Source organism: Oncorhynchus nerka, linkage group LG2 (assembly GCF_034236695.1).
Source record: "Oncorhynchus nerka isolate Pitt River linkage group LG2, Oner_Uvic_2.0, whole genome shotgun sequence".
In the NCBI taxonomy this organism is placed as follows: domain Eukaryota; kingdom Metazoa; phylum Chordata; class Actinopteri; order Salmoniformes; family Salmonidae; genus Oncorhynchus; species Oncorhynchus nerka.
Window position 1 is genome coordinate 32,605,645 of NC_088397.1, and position 8,256 is coordinate 32,613,900.

The following is an 8,256-nucleotide window of genomic DNA, read 5'->3' on the forward strand; positions in this document are numbered from 1 at the left end:
TAACCTCAGGTGTGCGTGCTCAGTCCCCCCTCCCTGTACTCCCTGTTCACTCATGACTGCACGGACAGCCACGACTCGAACACAATTAAGTTTGCCGATGACACGACAGTGGTAGTCCTGATCACCAACAACAACAAGATAGCATATAGGGAGGAGGTCAGAGACCTGGCCGCGTGGTGCCAGGACAACAACCTCTCCCTCAAAGTGATCAAGACTAAGGAGATGATTGTGGACTACAAGAAAAGGAGGACTGAGCACACCCCCATTCTCACCAACAAACTAACATGGTCCAAGCACACCAAGACAGTCGTGAAGAGTGCACGACAAAACCTATTCCCCCTCAGGAGAATGAAAAGATTTGTCATGGGTCTTCAGATCCTGAAATGGTTCTACAGCTGCACTATCGAGAACATCCTGACTGGTTGCATCCATGCCTGGTACGGCAAATGCTCGGCCTCCGACCGCAAGGCCCTACAAAGGGTAGTGGGTACGGTTCAGTACATCACTGGGGCCAAGCTTCCTGCCATCCAGGACCTCTATACCAGGCGGTGTTAGAGGAAGGCCCTAAAAATTGTCAACGACTCCAGCAAACCCTAGTCATAGACTGTTCTCTTTGTTGCTGCATGGCAAGCGGTACCAGAGCACCAGGTCTAGGTCCAAGAGGCTTCTATAAACAGCTTCTACCCACAAGCCATTAGATATCTATCCATTAGACAGCTATCAAATGTCTACCCAGACTACTAGCATTGCCCCGCCCTCCTTTTACACAGCTCCTGTTATTATCTATGCATAAGTCACTTTAATAACTCTACCTACATGTATATATTAACTCAATTACCTCGACAAACGAGGTAGAACACTTTAGGTTTCAGGTAAAACCCCTCTGGGTTCCATGTCGAACCTTTTCCACAAAGGGTCCAACATGGAACCCAAAAGGGTTTTTACCTAGAACCAAAAAGGGCTCTATTCTATGGGGAGAGCCGAAGGACCCCTTTAGAAGACCTTTTTTTACATGAGTGTGGAACTCTGAAGTGGCTGAACACATACAGAACACACACACACACACACACTCTCAGGTGGGCAGCCAGTGGTCTCTCCCACAGGGTTAAACAGGCGGACAAGCAGGGGTCAATCTCAGCGGTTATCTCCGTACAACCAGGGAGTATCCTACAGGAGAGACTCTGAACTCTGGAGGGGTGGCTGAGGTATCTCTTTCAATGTCAACCTCCTCCTGTGGACACATTCTGTCTAAAGATAGATCTTGGTACCCTAGATAAGGGCACACCTGTAGCATTTGTTTTGGGGAGGTTATTATTAAGTCTCCTACTACAATGTAAATGTGAAATGTAATAATTAACACCATGATTGTGTGTTTGAAGTGTGGAAAGTTATTCAATCAAGCTGTTGTTGTTTGTTTAGTCTGTTGTATACTCCCTTACGGAAAAAACATGTTACTTCACAAAATTGAGTCATAATGATAAACAAGGTTAGTTTTAACATAGCATTTTCAACTTCAAATTTGATATACATGGCTACATTTTTTGTTTATTTTTACAGAAATTATTATTCAATGTGTCCTCACCTGGGATTTGAACTCATAACCTCTTGGTTCATGACAATCTGATCTTTCTGCTATCAAATCAACCTATATTTGTCACATGCGCCGAATACAACAGGTGTAGACCTTACCGTGAAATGCTTACTTAGAAGCCCTTAACCAACAGTGCAGCTCAAGAAAGAGTTAAGAAAATATTTACCAAATAAACGAAAGTAAGTGTGTTACTTTAATTAAAAAGTAACACAATAAAGTAACAATAATGATGCTATATGCAGGGGTACCGGTACCGAGTCAATGTGCGAGGGTACAGGTTAGTTGAGGTCATTTGTACATTTAGGTACAGTAGGGGTGAGGTGACTACACATTGATAATAAACACTACGCCTGTGTTAAAACCTCTTAAATGTAACCCTAAACTGTAATCTACATAATCCACAAAAGTAAATTATTTATCATGAGAGGGTTAAAATCTCACCTTTCTGGTATAAATAGTTATGCATTGCTGAGGTAGAGTCACTTTAGAGGACACAACCACAAGTACACAGTACAAATATGATAAATGACGTAGTTCCTATTCAACAAACCTTGAAATTACTTATATTTTTTCTAAATATGGTATAATCAATTTATAAAAATTACGAACTATAAGATTTTACCTTCCCTGTAACTGTAAAATACATATTTGTATAAAAATGTGCATATTTTCTAAAAGCCTCTCGTGATCAAAACGTCTGCCCCCATTGCTGTGAACATCTCACAGAGCTCTAGCTTGGCTTCCTGAACTCGTTAGAAACTCGCTTTTCATATCATATTGTCCTATCATATTGTCCTATATATCATGTGTCCTATAATGACGAGACCCAGATGCAGACAAAGGAGGCAGATGTTTCGAGTCTCTGATATTTATTGGACAATGAGGGGCAGGTTGAGGACAGGCAAGAGTTCATATCCAGGTCAGAGTCCAAACGGTACAGGGCGGCAGGCAGGCTCAAGGTCAGGGGCAGGTCATAACCAGGAGGACTAAAAAAGAGAGACTAGGAAAAACAATAGCTTGGAAAACGCTGGTTGACTTGGCAAGACAAGATGAACTGGCAACAGACAAACAGAGAACACAGGTATAAATACACTGAGGGTAATAGGGAATATGGGTGACACCTGGAGGTTAGTGGAGACAATCACAAGGACAGGTGAAACAGACAAGGGTGTAACAGTGTCCACATATGGAGTTATAAGCGAAAAGGACGGTCGGAACCGATAGCAGAGCCACACAGGTCCCAAAAACAGGGAACTTTAATTCTAAGAGTATATCTGATTTCACCTGTATTCCTACATTTGTACCTTGTCAGCTCGGGGGTTTGAACTTGCAACCTTCCGGTTACTAGTCCAACGCTCGTTCAACGCTCTAACCACTAGGCTACCCTGCCACTTCAGCTGAACAGGATACTACTTTAACTTTAAAACCACCATTACTTTACCTATAATGGTTTGAGACTGTCTGGGACCATCACGATGTCCTGACGACTTGTAAAACAAAACTCTTACTAACGTGATGTGTTCCAAAACCACGTTTTCATATGTGACGTTTTCACATCTTGTTTTCTACATGTGAAATCATGTGGTTTTTCCATAAGGTAGATGCCAACAGCCAAAAATGTTTTTAAAGAGTTGGTGAACACCACTTTTCCAATAAGCCACACCTGCAATATTCTGATAGACTGCTACTTTTAACATTATGCTGCCAATTAGCAAGCAATGTTGCATGTTGTTATCAGAAGAAGAAGAGTCAGGGAATGCTATTGCTAGTGGGAGAATGTTGCTTGTAGGTTACTGACAAAGTATTGTAATTTTACAATCTTTTTTTTTACAATAATTGAAATGGTTTCAATTTAAGAAATGACAAATTTACAGCAACAAATTGCCATTAAATAATTGGAAAATGCAGAATAACCTCTTCACAGTGCAGTTCACTAGCTACACATGCTCTCACACCGTTTGCAGAAACGTCAATGTCAAAGGAGATGATCAACTTGCATTGGCATAAACATCAAACACTAACACTTCAACTGACGGTTGGTACAAATACCCATATACCCCCAAATATGCTAATGAGCCCCATAATACTGTACCCTAACTATACCCTTCTTTTTTGAGAGGTTGCAACTTCAAATACAAAAATCATTCATGTATTCTCTGTCACTGGTTGTCAACCTTTTCTTGCCTAAGGTCCCCCTCCCAGGCAAACCAGTGACCAGGGACCCTGAATGTACATTAACAAAATAAAATCTGTCTTGTCTTATCATCAGGTGAATGATAATGGCAAGGAGAAGTAATCAACGTTTTACAATGAATAGATTTGGTAGATAGTTTTTCATTATTTTGACCTCCCCACATTGTAATTGGAAGAGACGATGTAAAGTCTAACATACACTATTGGCTAGAAAGGTAAACTCCAAACACATTCTCGATTAGCTGGTTAAATAAAGGTTAGCCATGTGTTGGCAAGACCGTATGTCAAAGTCACGAAAGCTTACCAGCAGCCAGCGGCACTTGCCTTACCGGTAGACTATTCAGGGGTGCTTTTTCAAAGCCGATGTCAGGTACTCCAGTGAGTGTAATTGGCTGCAATTAGTATAATTTGCTCAATATTAGGAGTTGAGAAATAATTTAAAGAAAAAGATATTATCATATTTTCTACTATCGGTATGTCATTCAAAATGTGGCTTTGTTGTTGTTGATAGCAATATTCATACAAATGTTGACTTAAAAAAATAAAACAATTGCAGACTCCCTACAGGAGCCTTGGTTGAATACCCCTGCGCTATGTTCTACCAGCTCTCACAGTCTCATGACAGAATTAGATGTTCATCCATGGTTCTCAAATGTCAAATATCCTACGTTTTTCCAAACATCACATTTCAAAGTGTTTAAGATTACGTTTAGGCATTAACTCCATAGTTTTAAGTTTAGGGTTAAGCTCAGCTATTAACTCCAAATTCTTAAGGTTAGGCATTAACTCCAAATGATTTAGGTAAGGGTTAAGGTTTGGTATATGCTTAAAATAAAAAATATCATAAATATAAATATCACACTTTTTATTGCTGGATTTGAACTTCAACCAGAGGCAGAAGCTTATACCCATCTGCCATCTCTGTCCACAATGCCTTATCAAAACCGAAACCTACTTGAAGGTAATAACGCTCACTGTTGCCCCTAGTGGACAGTTCCCACATCATCTCACGACGTCCTCAGACATGGATGGACGTCAAATACTGACTTGTATCACGGGTGACCTGGTTGCCATGTCAAGTGTCCTTGAGCACTGCTAGTTTTATGTCGATGCAAGGTTGGTGGTGATACTTGGACAATTAGTTACTTGATTATGGCCAGCTTTTTAGCAAAGTGCAGGAATGTGATTCTTGCCAATAAGTCTGTAGCCATACCTATTTTATGCTCACTGACCATGTGGTGTAGTTTCAAGTTTTATTGTCACGTGCACGAGTAAAGTTAAATGCCTTTCTTGCAATCTCATTCCCAACAATGCACTAATCAATATCAGTAGTACTATAAAATAAAGTAAAGTACAACAAAAACACACAATAAATAGAAATAAGAACACAAGAAAATAAGTAAGTAAGCTACCTGTATATAAAGGGTCTGTTCCAAAATCAGTGCCAAAACCATATTTACAATATGCAGGGATATATGCATAGGGGATAGGTGACTAGGCATCAGGATATATGATAAACAGAGTAACAGCAGTGTAAATGATGATTATATGTGAAAGAAAATAACATACAATCTAAATGTATTGGTAGAATACACATATGGGTGTAGTGAAATGCTTATGTTCCAAGCTCAAACAGTGCAGTAATACCTAACAATACAAAACATTAAACGAAAATACCAAAAATGTAAAGAAAGGAATTAAGAAATATAGAAATATTACAACTAGGAATGTCAGAGTCTGGAATATAAATACACTATATATACAAAAGTATGTGGACACCCCTTGAAATGAGTGGATTCAACTATTTCAGCCACACCTGTTGCTAACAGATATATAAAATCGAGCACACAGCCGCAGTCCCCATAGACTAACATTGGCAGTAGAATGGCTTTACTGAAGACCTCAGTGACTTTCAATGGATGCCATCTTTCCAACAAGTCAGTTCATCACATTTCTGCCCTGCTAGAGCTGCCTGGGTCAAATGTAAGTGCTGTAATTGTGAAGTGGAGACGTCTAGGAGCAACAACGGCTCAGCCGCAAAGTGGTAGGCCACACAAGCTCACAGAACGGGACCGTCGAGTGCTGACCACAGAAGCTAACAGAACAGGACCGCTGAGTGCTGAAGAGTGTAAAAATCTTCTGTCCTCGGTTGCAAAGATCCAAACGATCTCTGTAAGCAACGTCAGCACAATAACTTCCTACGCCTAAGATCACAATGCGCAATGCCAAGCGTTGGCTGGAGTGGTGTAAAGCTCACCGCCATTGGACTCTGGAGCAGTAGAAACGCGTTCTCTGGAGTGATGAATCATGTTTCACCATCTGGCAGTCCGACAGACGAATCTGGGTTTGGCTGATGCAAAGGAGAACGCTACCTGCCTGAATGCATAGTGCCAACTGTAAAGTATGGTGAAGGAGGAATAATGGTTTTCATTGTTTTTCATGGTTTGCGCTAGGCCCCAGTGAAGGGAAATCTTAAAGCTACAGCATACAATGACATTCTAGACAATTCTGTGCTTCCAACTTTGTGGCAAGAGTTTGGGGAAGGCCCTTTCCTGTTTCACCATGACAATGTCCCTGTGGACAAAGCGAGGTCCATACAAAAATGGTTTGTCGAGATCGGTGTGGAAGAATTTGACTGGCCTGCACAAAGCCCCAACCTCAACCCCATCGAACACATTTGGGATGAATTGGAACGCTGACTGCGTGCCGCTGACCTAATGCCCAACATCAGTGTCCGACCTCACTAATGCGCGTGGCTGAAAGGAAGCAAGTCCCTGAAGCAATGTTCCAACATCTAGTGCAAAGCCTTCCCAGAAGAGTGAAAGTTGTTATAGCAGCAAATGGGGGATCAACTCCATCAACTCCAAATTCCAATGATTTTGGAATGAGATAAGCAGGTGTCCACATACATCTGGTCATGTAGTGTATATACAGTGCATTCGGAAAGTATTCAGACCCCTTGACTTTTTACACATTTCGTTACAACCTAATTCTAAAATTGAGTTTTTTTAAATTCCCCTCATCTACACACAATATCCCCTAATGACAAAGCAAAAACTGTTTTTTAGAAATGTTTAGTATTCAGACCCCTTACTTACTTCTTTGTTGAAGCACCTTTGGCAGCGATTACAGAGAGCTCAGTACCTCAGAATGGAGGAAGATTCACCTTCCAACAAGACAACGATCCTGAGTACACAGCCAAGACAATGCAGGAGGGGCTTCGGGACAAGTCTCTGAATGTCCTTGAGTGACCCAGCCAGATCCCGGACTTGAACCTGATCGAACATCTCTGGAGAGACCTGAAAATAGCTTTGTAGAGACGCTCCCTATCTAACCTGACAGAGCTTGAGAGGATTTGCATTGAAGAATGGGAGAAACTCCCCAAATACAGGTGTGCCAAGCTTGTAGCTTCATGCCCAAGAAGACTCGAGGCTGTAATCACTGACAAAGGTTCAGAGACATGTGTCGAAATCGCTAAACAGTTTATTTTGAAGCAGTGTGCTGATACTTGTATCGCTTTGTCAGAAGTACAGTGCTGTGAAAAAGTATCTGCCCCCTTCCTAATTTCTTTTTTTTCTTCACATTTATCACACTTAAAATGTTTCAGATCAAACAAAAGTAAATATTACACAAAGATAACCCAAGTAAACACAAAATGCAGTTTTTAAGTGATGATTTTTATTTATTAAGGGGAAAAAAGCTATCAACCTTCATGGCCCTATGTGAATATGCTCCCTAAATCATTAACTGGTTGTGCCACCCTCAGCAGCAACAACTGCAATCAAGCGTTTGCGATAACTGGCAATGAGTCTTTCACGTCGCTTTGGAGGAATTTTGGCCCACTCTTCTTTGCTAATTTGTTTAATTCAGCCACATTGGAGGGTTTGAGAGCACGAACCGCCTTTTTAAGGTCAACTGTAAAGTATGGTGAAGGAGGAATAATGGATGCCACAGCATCTCAATCGGATTCAAGTCCGGACCTTGACTAGGCTACTTCAAAACCGTCATTTAAAAAAAAGCCATTCAGAGGTGGACTTTCTGGTGGGTTTTGGATCATTGTCCTGCTGCAGAACCCAAGTGCGCTTCAGCTTGAGGTCACGGACTGATGGCCGGACTTTCTCCTTCAGGTAGAGAGCAGAATTCATGGTTCCATCGACAGCAAGTCGCCCAGGTCCTGAAGCAGAAAAGCAGCCCCAGACCATCACACTACCACCACCATATTTGACTGTTGATATGATGTTCTTTTTCTGAAATGCTGTGTTACTTTTACGCCAGATGTAACGGGATGCACACCTTCCAAAAAGTACAACTTTTGTCTCACCAGTCTACAGAATATTTTCCCAAAAGTCTTGGGGATCATCAAGATGTTTTTTTTGCCAAAAGTGAGACAAGCCTTTATGTTATTTTTGGTCAGCAGTGGTTTTCGCCTTGGAACTCTGCCATGGATGCCATTTTTTCCCAGTCTCTCTTGT

At 41.2% G+C, this 8,256-nt stretch overlaps 1 protein-coding gene across 1 annotated transcript in view; it reads right to left on the minus strand.

Moving 5' to 3' along the window:
* LOC115134496 (sodium- and chloride-dependent GABA transporter 2-like) overlaps positions 1-7,073 on the minus strand; it is a 127,905-nt gene extending 120,832 nt beyond the window's left edge. The window contains exon 1 of the mRNA XM_065026055.1: positions 6,883-7,073. The gene's annotated coding sequence lies outside the window, so the exon portion shown is untranslated. The remainder of the gene's footprint in view (positions 1-6,882) is intronic.
* Between the last annotated feature and the right edge of the window lie 1,183 nt (positions 7,074-8,256).